Source organism: Choristoneura fumiferana, chromosome 24 (genome assembly GCF_025370935.1).
Source record: "Choristoneura fumiferana chromosome 24, NRCan_CFum_1, whole genome shotgun sequence".
Classification (NCBI taxonomy): Eukaryota; Metazoa; Arthropoda; class Insecta; order Lepidoptera; family Tortricidae; genus Choristoneura; species Choristoneura fumiferana.
Window position 1 is genome coordinate 11,549,715 of NC_133495.1, and position 12,961 is coordinate 11,562,675.

The window sequence follows — 12,961 nt, forward strand, 5'->3', positions numbered from 1 at the left end:
GTCTGTGGAAAGAAATTAATGACTGGTAGTTGGTAGGTACCTATTATAATCCCTTCGAGAAAACATCAACTTGTCGATTTCTGACGGCCAAGGAAAGTAGGCCACGCTATGCATGTTGTTTTTCATAGGAATGACGCGCAAAATGAAGTCGTACCTACCTATGAATTTAACGACGATTTAAGTGTCGAATGAATACTTGGTTTAATAGCAATTATATTTTGGAACTTTTTATTCCTTTTGTGTTGGATAACTACGTGTGTAATACGTTTTTTTCGCTGGCTAGAGTTAAATAATTTTAGAAATGTCTTACTCGCGGTTTGTCTCAAAATCTTTGCGATTTAAACTTGAATTATGTGAATAAATTTTTCACTTAGCTCCATCTACCTACGTTGAGCCGCGTGGAGTGCGAACTGGCCGCCGTGTTGCAAACACTAGCCAGCTAATAACTTTATGCCTCCATTGTTATTTCGACATCTGAGAAATACATAATTTATATTATTGTAATGCAACGGGGGGTCGTTGAGCATTTACTTTTCCGACTTCCATGACTTATTGTTACAAGGAATGCGGTTTCGATAATAGAAAAGATCAGTTACAATTGTTTTTAATAATACTTAATATAAATAAGCTCTAAGAACAAATAGTAATTAATCTGCATTTAGCTCAGTTTAATAGCGTAGGTAGTATTATTTATCATCGGTTGTAACTATTTGTTGAATTTTTAAGCAAGTTTACAGAAGAATGAATTTCTGTTAAATTGTTTTTTTAAACGATTGTTAGCAATTTTGTAAATTTCAGAGTTTGGATTCTCATTAATGAAACACAGAAGCTCAAGAAAAATGTGGTATTCCGTACCACGTTAAATGATCAAATTTAACTAACTATATTCTCTCATTATTGTGTTAATTACAGGTTGGTGACCAGCTGGTTAGCGTCAAACGGATACCGTGTCGATGATGCAGTGCACGGCGAGCTGGTGCATTACCTCGCGTCGCAGTCACGCCTCAAGCTCAAAGTCAGACGTGAGTCTATAACTTTACCGTCAGGAAAGCCATCCCTCTAATAGAAGCAAGGACCCTCAAAAGCTACTTATAGTGATCGCATAACATCACGTATAAGTAGTCCATCAAATCAAATCTACATGCGTAGTAAACATCATGACATAAATAACATTGTGTATAAAATGCTCTTAAAATAAAATCAACCTGTATATTAATTTGCTATCATATTATGATAACATTATGAATTCATGATTTTGCTTCATATTATGTTTTCGATTATATACAGCGTTTGAACGTTCGTCGTTATATTTCCGCAGCATTTCTTGGCACTAAACGACACGGGCCTGTTTCTGAGTTGATTTCAGTTCATGGGGAATCCATTGAGAGCAGAACTTCCTGACTTTTAAATAATCTTGCAAATCTGTTTTATTTGACTTATACCAATCCCTAATGTCCATGAATTTCGTCATGGGTGACTCGTCGGTTTTATTCTACTAGTCGCCTGATAGCAGCCACAGTTTTCTTCAGTGCCCGTGGTAGACGGCCGACCTTCACGAGAAAAGTCATAGAGAGAAACCCGGCCTTTCTCAATTCCTTTCTCAATTTATTCCGTCGTCTTACAGTGCTCAAATGTGGTGCTTCATGCCCAAAAGCATTTTGAAGGCGAGCACTACAGTCTTGCGCAGAAAGAGAACTTTAAAAATCGTAAAAAATCATTGTTCCATAGACTTTACGCGTCAATTCCATTTTTAGTGCAAATTTGTCACTTTAAACCGTCAGAAAAAACAAATTATGATCAATTCCTTGCCAACTATTATTTAATCCCATAAACAATGAGCTAATTTTTTTAAAATGACAAAGTTCTAAATTCAAATGTTAACGAGTGGCCAGGAGTGCAAAACTTTAAATGTGGCCTAAGTAATGATAGTTGGGAGTTGGGACTGTCTGCTGATCAGCCGATTGAACTGTCTAAAGCGATGATTCAGTTCATCTCTTTTCTTCATTATGCGAGTTCTCCATATTTGTTTTAGGTCGAGATGTATGCCAGGGTATTTTGCCGAGTCACTATGGGGCAGTATGTCATCTCCAAGTTTTACTGGTGCACAATCTTCTCTGGGCAAAGAAAATGTCACATGAGTTGATTTACTGGAGCTTGCTTTGATGCGCCATCTTCTCATCCAGTCGTCTATTTTGTTTAGATGTTGTTGTAAAACTTCTGAGGCCTTATTTGGGTCCTTATTAGTTATTACTGTGTAACGCTGCTGTATCATCAGTTCATCAGCTAATGTCGCAGTGAGTACGCCGTCTGTCGATGGCAGGTCAGTTGTGAACAATAAATACAGCGCTGATCCCAAAACTGCAGCCTTCACATCATAAAACTTTGAGTGTGCATTATTTTAACTCTAAAAATAATAATAATAAATTTTGACTCTAAAATTCTTTGTTCTATGTAGGATTTTAGAAGCATATAATATGTTACGTGGTAATTTTTCTTTTACTTTGAATAGTAGTCCCTGATGCTAGACGTTATCAAAAGCATGTTGGTCGTCGAGAAAGACGGAAAAGCAATATTCTTTACTTTCCAATGACCTCTCTGATTTTATTGGCTACTCTATGTAGGTACCTACTCTATGGTAGAGTGTCCACTTTAAATCCAAACTGGTGGTGTGGTATTATTTGAGTAAAGAAATCCGTTTATTCTTCGTAAGGCAATTTTTTCAAAGACTGCTTTGTAATTTTCTATTTCCTCTCTTGTGCATCGTCTTATTGAATAAAGATTTTTTTTTTAATCGAAAAAACTGGTTGAGTTAGTTAAATCCGGTCAATAAAATTAGTTTTTGTTTAAAGCGGAACCTAAAAGCAACCAATATTTGGACGTAAGCGGGTGGCACCGACCGTCGCGTCACGTTTCGAAACCAAAGACGTGATTCAGTAAATTCACCAGCGTCGCGGAAGGTGCATTTTGCCACTATCGTTTGTTATTTAGAATTCGGAAATCAAGACGTTGTTATCGGTAAAAATATTGTGGTAGGATTGTATTGTAGTATTTAAGTAGTAAATTATGTACCGCACTATCTATAGTTATAGGTTGTAGGTATACCGGTCAATGTCTGTACATTAAAAATATTTGAGAAAAAGCAAATGTAGAACCCAATATGTAGAACGATAGAGCGCAATATTTAGACCCCAAAACAATGATTTTTTATAATTATTGGTTTCTTTATGTGTTTGTATGTGCATTTGTTCGCGCTAATCTCGGGAACAGGTTAAACCGGGTACCTATATGCAGTTTTCACTGATACGAGGATGTTGTGATTTTCTTGGATAGAATACTTACTTCCAGCTGAAAACTTAGTAGCTATTATAGCACAACTAATAGGAAAATATCTGAAAATCGTAACTTTTTATGTCTATCTATCTAGATAGGTCAGTAACCATAACCTGAACTGCATAGGTACATTTTGCTTAGGAGAGGCGCTATGCTAACACTGGGATATTCATAAATTCCTAAAAAAATGTACGGAACCTCCTATGCACGAGTCCCGCTCGCATTGGGCCGGTTTTTTTATTAATGTAAAGATTAACTTGTCGACATGTTTTTTTTTGTCTTTACTTTGTGTGATAATTTTCACACCTCTTGCATTTGTTAATAAAACTATATAAAACTTCAATTTCAACATTGCGTTCACCTTGCCACCCATTGATTGATAATCAAAGTAAACATTTACCAACACATAGCTTTTTGCAGCTACGATAGATAGAGATATCGATCATACATCGTTAGCCGCTGCTAATGATAAATGTGTCCAGCTAAATGGTATTAATCGTTTCGCAATTGACACCCAACTCTATTATTTTTGTAACAATGAACCCACAAATACCAATATGCTAATTAATCAAAATTTCACAGATGTTACGACATCACTTGCTACGGAGGCGGGTGTGATTGTGGCACCGATTTTTGTTTGTGAATTAATCGTGAAAGTGCGTGGGTAAATGCTGCTTCGTTGCCGGTATCTGTCAAAGATATTACGCAAATTTCCAGTTACGCCTAAAGTCCAAAGCTCAAGACAATATTCCTAAAATTTGTTGTTTTGTTACTCTCGTACGGATACAGATACTTACAAGAGAGCCTCCTTGAATATGCTCATGATTCATAAAATTCAGTTGATTGTTTTAGTTATCTCTCGTACGGATTTGAACAGCTGATTTTGACTAGAGCAAAAAACCATAGGTACGAAGATATTTATAGTGAAGGCAGGGCTACGCAGATATAAAAAAAAACAGGAAATTTATTTTCAGGATTTGTATTTAAAATCCTCTAAATTAGCAACAATAAATTAACAATAAATATGAAAATAAAATAAGGATGATTAACATAATTATGGCTTTTTGCACAACATAAACATGCGGATCGGAAATGGCGGGAAAACAAACATCTCGCTTTTTATTTTTTTCCTGTAATTTGCTGTCACTGCTGTCAATTTTTTTTTTTTAATTATCGATTAGGCCATTTTTGTCTTTGATTTGTCAAGGTGGCCAACATAACGCGTCTAATCCGTCTATCAGCAGCTCAACAACTAGCAGACTGCTAGCAAGCGTTTTGAATCATACTTCTTGATAACCATCTAACAAGCTTAATCAGTCTGCTAAGTAACAGACCGATCAAACCTCAATTAAGGATTTTTTATGAATAAGGCTGTTAGTCTTTATTTTAATTAAAATCCAGGAATTGAGTTGGTTTGGTTAGAACTTATTTAATTAATAGGGACTTAATTACTCCGAAATTCTAATAGGTACGAGTATGACTATCAGCAAGGTATAACTTAAGTGAGGGGCATTCTCTATTTCTACTATAAATCCACTAATAATCTCTGTTTCTTTGGTTTCAGATGTTGGCATGGTACCAATAAAAGAGTAAGTGGAAATAATTTTACAAGTTTGTTTAAATAGAAGACAGCTTGTTTTTAGGGTTCCGTAGTCAACTAGGATAACCCTTATAGTTTCGCCATGTCTGTCCGTCTGTCTGTCGGTCTGTCCGCGGGTTAGCTCAGAGACCGTTAGTAGTAGAAAGCTGTAATTTGACATGAATATACATATCAGTCACGCCGACAAAGTGGTACAATAAAAAAAAGTAATCATTTTTTTTTAGGGTACCTTCCATAGACGTAAAGTGGGGGTGATTTTTTTTTCTCGACTAACCCTATATTGTGCGGTATCGTTGGATAATTTTTCTATTCAATGATCTGTTTGCGAAATATTCAACTTTAAAGTGCAAATTTTCATTGAAATCGAGCGTCCCCCACCCCCCCCTCTAAAATCTAAGCTGTTGGGTGGAAAAAGTTGAAAAAATTCAGAATGGTAGTAAATATATCAAATTTACAAGAAAAAATATAGCGGTTAAGATTTTTTGAGAATTATTAGTAAGTAGTTTAAGAGTAAATAGCAGCTTTAATTCACTACACAATACGAAATCCTTAGAAAAATATTATTTGATTTTTTCGTAATGGCTAGGAACCCTATCCTGGGCGTGCAGACATGCTCTTGACCGGTTTTTCTTTCCTATAGCAGTACCACTACCACTACCATGACTTTACAGTGACCGTACTCAATAGCAACGGCGTAAATATGGTATTAGACTATTTTGTATATGTTTTATAAGTTAAAACTACACAATGCTTGTTATCGAATAGAGAAACAATTTTTAAGCTACCTTTACAAATAACAAAGTTATGAGGGTTTGAAATTCAAGATTAGACAGAGAAAAACATACTGGCATGTGACGTCACACGCAAGTAGCGCCATACTTGCTGCATAGAGAAAAGCGTTAGAGAAAGAGACAGATATATAGATTTTTCAAAAACTTACTATAAATCCCAATTTTCAACCGATTTAAGTTTTCTCTTCGCTAAACACTGTCTGTATATCTATATTTTCATAATAATATTAAGATATGGCAAATTCAGGAGTTGACAAATACCGTATTATTTGTAGAGGCGCTGTACAATTCTCCATACAAATAATTTACGCCGTCGCTATCGTAAACTCATGGTAGAGCGTACTCCTACCTTAAAGGCCGGCAACGCACTTGTGACTCTTCTGGCGTTGCAGGTGTCCATGGGCGACGGTAATCGCTTATCATCAGGCGATCCGCCTGCTCGTTTGCCCCCTATACCATAAAAAAAAAAGTGGTACTGGCAACTGGCATACTGGCATACAACCGCTTGCGTATCGCGTTTGTATCGATACAAACGCGAATCAACGGCGCGCGCGTCTAAAAGACGCGGTATGCAAAGGCTCTACTTTACAACTGTCGACAACTAGCCGTCATCTCTAACTATTGCAAATGAAATAAAATTACATATATGTATTATGGCAACTACTGGGATAGGCATTAGCACTCATAATTTACTTTACTATTATTATATTTTGAATAATGTACAGCCCTTTTTCATATCCGTGCGTTCTTTATGACGGTGTACATTTGAGTGCACATAAGTTTAATCTTATTTATCATGTGACAGCAAAGCCCACGAATCCCTGTCGTGGCAGTTCGTGGCAGAACGCGCGTCGCTCGGCTCGGACGTGTCGTCGTCGCCGACGCTGTGCCACGACACCGAGCGGATGGCAGACATGCGGCTGTCCATACTTGTCCCACCCAGAGCCAAACTCGGATGCGGGTGAGTTTGAATTACCGTCACATATGCTGAAGGGAATGAGAATGGTCGAATGGTATATCTAAATAGTCAAACCGTGATAGATGTGTCCCAAAAATATAGAGGTAGGTGTCCCGATTGTAATTACTCTGGCTTGGAATAGCGTATAACTATAACTAAGAAGGCTTTGGATAGGTATTTAACTAAATACGTTTAAATTTTCTGATCTACTTTTGATGCACCACCTGTTGTAAACTAGTCCTTCCTTCTTTCTGTAAAAAAGGTTGCCTGGAAGAGATCGCTCTTAAGCGATAAGGCCGCCTATTGCTCACCTTGTAATTTTAATAATTTGTTTTCTGTATCGCTTACTATGTCTGGTGTACAATAAAGAGTCTTTGTATTGTATTGTATTGTAAATACCACCAACCAACTTCAGCTATATACCAGATTTGCTACATTCAAGGATTTTAAACATTTTACTTATCTATCATTGTAATACAAATTAGACTAGTGTATTTTTTGTTTTTAATTGGTAATTGGTTTCTCTGTATTTTTTTATATTTAAAATGATGCGAATGATACAGAAATGTAATAATGTTAAGATAGTTTAATGGGGGAATTTCAATATTTAAGATACCAATTGACTTTGTTTTGTTTACATTTATTTAAATACCTATTCAAACCAAGTATATATACCTACATATCTAAGTCAAAAGTCAAGGCACTGATATTTACTCGTATTATATTTTCATGGTTTTCGTCTAGCGCCGGTGCCATAATTTTTGAACCGTTTCAACGCATATGTGCGTTTGCAGCGCCTGAAGATGATTTGGGTTGGTAGTAATACGTTAAATGTATGACATTATTTTTGCTTTGGCCTCAAGAGTTTTACCTAAGAGTGGGACAATGTTCATACCGTGAAACATATTACTTAAAAAACAACATAATATAATAAAAATAATCAGAACAACATATAATAAATTCAAACTTTTTTTCCCCGCGAAGGATCTGCAAAGGGCCCGAGTGGAAGCCGGGTATATTCGTGCAGTTCGTTCGCGAGAATGGGATTGCGCGCGAAGCGGGGCTGCGGCCGGGGGACCAGATACTGTCCTGCAACGGCCAGGACTTCGCTAACGTCTCCTTCAATGATGTAAGTACAATTACTAAACAACATTTAGAAAAGTAACTGATAAATAACTAAACCAAAAGTAGAATAAAAAAATAAGTACAAAAAGCTGCCCACGCGGCATGGACCCAAAGATACTAGCAGCATTTCCTCTCTATACCTACTTATAGCAATGCTGATGTGTTGTGCGAGGAAGCTGCCAGCTCTTGGGTCCCCTGTTGGTGACTGTCAGTCGTTTTGAAAGTTCATTTATTTAATTAATCATTTGTCTTATCAATATCATTATCAAATTCGGAAATGTCACTTGCGGATTTTTGTACGCCTTCGGCTTCCCCTTACGTTGCAAAAAGTGTTACACTCGGTCTTTTACAGGAACTCTTGTTGTAGCAAGACGGGTAAACCTCAATCACCAGTTCGTTTCAGAGTTTTCACATCTGTTCGTTTTATTTAAACTGACTGGCAGATAGAGTTAACACAGAGTGTACAAATTGACTGGTTCCTTTTTGTTCACCCGTCAGCGTATGAACTCAAGCTACTTACATACAGTGAAAAACATTGCTTAAATATGTATAATAAACTTTTCTATAATGATTACAAACCGCTTCTTTTCCAGGCTATATCAGCCATGAAAGCTTCTGGTCGTCTGGAGCTGGTGATTCGCGAAGGCGCTGGCACCGAGCTGGTGTCTCCAGAGAGTTCTGGGTACAACAGCTCCGCGTCTTCAGCCGCTGGGGAGAGGAGTCCTGCCCCGGTGCCCCACGTGCCGCTGGCACCGCCAGCGGCCCTGCGGAGACGGCTGGCAAGCGTGGCGGAGGAGGCTGCAGACCGTGCTGATAGGTCAGTAATAACGGCTCCGTAATCTCCGCTTAAGGGCTGCCATAAAGAAAATAACATACGAACTAATCCACCTAATCTTATACATGCGAAAGTTTGGGAGTATTAAAAGATAAAACAAGAAAAAATGTGTGTTTATTGGGAGTAGGAGAGGCGAATAAGGCGACATTGACAATGGAAGAAAATACACACGGTTCCTCTTATTATTATTTTTTTGTGATAACTGATAACCAATCCTGAACTCATGTTTTTTAATGCACTGCAAATTATGCCGATACTAAAGCTCTGTATCTTCGGTAATAATAATAATACCTAGCCGTTTTTGGTGGCTACAGTGACTTAAGTCTGCGTATTGCTGAAGAATTTATAGGGGGATGTTTAGCCCTTACATAGCTGACGTAGCCGATCTTTGCAAAGAACATCCTTTTGCAAGCAGCGGAACAGCGCAACCTGGCCTCAGCGCTGCACGTAGGTAGGTACTAGGTATATCAAATTACAAAACGATTTTGAAAACTTTTATGACTCAACATAACGATCGACTAGCAGACTTACTCCATAACGGGAAGAGGGCAAAGTTCTGTGGTCTAGGCTTCCTCCGGTCAATTTTTTTACGCACGAGCGCTTTTTCTTAGTCAACTATTTGAATATGCCCCCCCCCCTGCTGCCTACTTCCGTGGTCACTGAAGACTTTCGGCATTATAATAGTACATTACTGCAGAGGCCGGGAAAGAAAGGCTTGCAGGCCGAGTATGTATAGGTATACGAGGCTGGCATGTTCTTTCACGCCGAGGCTTGTATAGTGCTTTTCTCAAACATGCACTAAAAGAAATAAAAACTCCTAGAAATCAATGTTTTATTCGTACGAATAAGTAAGACAACTAAAATTGTACTAGACTCAAATTATAACTGCCATCTATGTTAGTGTTTATTTCATTCTTACATGATTTAAAACGTTAAAATAATCCCAATAAAATCAAATTGCTATAAAAAACATGTAAGTACATATAACGGACTGCAAAAATAAAAAAGCACGTTTCTAAACGAAACTTTTGAAATGACAATGGAACTTATTTGCAAAATGGCTCCATTTGCATACCAAATTTCAAGTCGATGCTATTAACCGTTGAACAGTTTCGTCCTGCGGAGATAATCCTGGCTAGACTACCAGGATGTCACTACCTAGATTATTGTATTGTCACGCGATTTACATAAGTATTCCAAATTTCAAGTCAATCTGACTACTGGAAGTTAGTCAAATTTAACTTGCAAGATTTGATTACAGACAGACAGACAACGGGACAGGTAAAACTAGATAAAAGCTTGTAAAAAAATGTTTATTTCAATAGATGACAAAAATCTTCCGCTTAGACTCTAATCTTAAATTATTTTTTAAAGGTTTTAACGAATCTATTTTTTTTAAGTCTAAAGTAATATATAAAGTTGTATCATTATATTTTTGTTGCAGGCTCAATTTGAATCGACTGAAGCGAAGGACTTGGGATAGCATAGATTTCGATTGGAAAAATTTGGATATTCACAACTTCGACGTTGATGCACCCTCCGACATAGAACCTGATTACGACTGCCCTAGTATACCAAACAACCCTCACACCTATGAAAGCAAAAGTAACATTAGAAATAAGAACAAGAAAGACATAATTAGCAGCCCATCGAATAGAACAATAATTAATTTAACTGAAGACGGTGCCACTATACAATGTAGTTATGATAATCAATCTCCTAGGAAAAATACGTTTACTGCCGGTCAGTCAAACAGAGAGAACGACAAAAAGACTATAGTGGTTGAGGTTCACCACACGAGTACTGCACCATGCGGCAAGTCACACTGCAACTATCCGCCGCCGATGAAAAAAGACATGAATTTTGATTCGAACAGTATCTCTAGTTCAACAACGTTATCAAGTGCCATTGCCGAGGAAATTCAGAAACGAAAATTGGTGAGTTAGCGAATTATTTTTCATCAATTCAATAAGCACTACTACTACTTACTGCTGCCAAATGTAATAAAAAATTTAATCCGAATTTCTTTTATCCTAATAGCTTTAAATTTTTTTTCGTTTTACGTTCTCATTTGCCTCATACAATGTTTCTGTTTTTATAGTTAATTTTTCATTTGCTCAACCTTTTATTTGGAATAGATACATTTCACCAAATTCATTTTTCTATAAAGGAAAAATAAAAAGCGCTGAAATTTTATGCAAGCAAGAAAGCAACCAAGCATGCATTCGAAGCTGCATTCAAGCAAGCAAGAGAGCAACCAAGCATGCCAGCAAGCATGCAAGCAAGCATGCAAGAATATAAGCAAACATGCAAGCAAGCAAGCATGCAAGCAAGCAAGTATGCAAGCAAGCAAGCTTGCAAGCATGCAAGCAAGCATGCTTTTTAACAGATTATTTAAAAACATTTGTGTAATGTGCATTTATACTTATATGTAGCGGTCGGTCAGCGGTTAGAATACAAAACAAAGTTTTGGTCATCCCTTGGGAACGGCAATTTTTTTCGGGATAAAAAATATTCTATTATTTATTCTGGACTTCTAATATGACGTATGCAAAATTTCATAGGAATCGGTGTAGTAATTACGGCGTGAAAGCGTAACAAACAAAAAAAACTCACTTTCCCCTTTATAATAGTAAGGATTTGAATAAAATGGAATAAAGTAAGCTCAATTAAAAGAGTACAAGAGTACCATATATATAATAGAAAAGTTCCTAAGAAAAGTTCGGAAAGAAAAATTTGGGCAAACGTTTTTAGTAGGTAATTAAGTATTATAACACCCCTTTATATATTGTGCACATGTATATAAATTATCATATAGGTAACAAATCACATTCTTTCCCCTAGAATAAGAAAAAATCGAATCCAGAGAGCAGCCTACCTTTAAGTCTAGTAAAGAAAGCCAGCTTACCAATAACAGTGGACGACGGCAAGAAGAAGCAGCATGATGCTCTTATGGACGAGTTTAAGAAGGTCCACAGGAAGATGTTTGCAGGACAGGATCCCAACGACACCCCGAAGACTGAGAACAATCTGGGTGCGGATAGCTTAGTAAGTGACCCTGAATGTTCTTAGCTATATTATCCGCATCACAAATATATGACAGGGCTAACTTTTGTTTGGCCCCTGTCGTTACTTTGTAATACGGACACTGGCGGGACTATATACGAGTACAGGCTGATCGGGATCAACCGGGGAAATTTAGGTACCTAAATATACAAGCCGTTTATGTAAAACATTCACATTTTTGTTTTTTAATGGACATCACAGAAGGTTCTTACGCAAACAAAAACAAAACACTAATCTCCCTAATTACGCTAGGAAATGCTAGCCCTTAAGTAACTGAATTGGATAGAGTTGGTCCTGATAACCCTCGATAACCTTTTCAGCATATCGTCGATGATACTGCAATGCCACGTATCCAAAAATTGTATTTTGTTTACGTTCTTCGTTACGTCTCGTTACGTTTTTCGTTTATGTATTTGTATTCATTTGTACCAGCCGCGAAATATCAAATTTGCTATTTTTGTAGGTTAGGTACCTATGCGGCATTAGACATTGTTGTTTACGCGGCATTGCAGTATCATCAACGCCACACAGATCTATTGAATAATGTTTTGCTCGTGTTTTGTCGAATAAGTTCGTATTTATCGTGCTTTCTCAATTAGCTTCAGTAAACTTCAGTAAGCTGGTTGAGAAAGCAACATAAATACGAACTTGTCTGACGAAATACGATGGCAAAACATTATTCACTACATCTGTACTTAGTTTTCGCTATGTTTATTTATACTTAGGTAAGTAGTTATGATTGGTTTTTTGGAGTTTTTTTTATTTCAACTCCAAATTTGTTACTTTTACGATCATCCCGTAAAACCAAATCGAAAATATCGATAAGTCATCAAATCGATAGTATTTTCGATATGGTTTCACGGGATACCCGTAAAAGTAACAAATTTGGATTTGAAATAAAAAATACAAAAAGACTCCAAAAAACCAATCATAATTTGATTGCTTAGTAGCGACATCTCTTGTCTGGGTGAGCGGTTAGTTCCGAAAGAGTGTGACGTCTGTCGACTAAACATAGATGTCGCTAGTGCTGCTGCTTTAGTAGCATAATAGACATAAGCAACCTGAGAGCAGTGGTGTAGGGGTTATAGCACGCAGCACGGAATGCTGAGGACCTGGGTTCGATTCCCAGTGCTGGTCTCTTTTTATGGTTTTTCTGTGCATCCATGTAAATCCTTCAATCCCTCAGTGTTGTATTTTCGATTAGGTAAGTAGGTCTAAGTCAGGTTGTTGCCTATTCTATTCACTGTTCTAATATC

The 12,961-nt window shown here is 37.1% G+C and overlaps 1 pseudogene; it reads left to right on the forward strand.

The window, feature by feature from the left end:
* Nucleotides 1-12,295, forward strand: part of LOC141441965 (uncharacterized) — a 13,007-nt pseudogene extending 712 nt beyond the window's left edge.
* The last annotated feature ends 666 nt before the right edge of the window (nucleotides 12,296-12,961 follow it).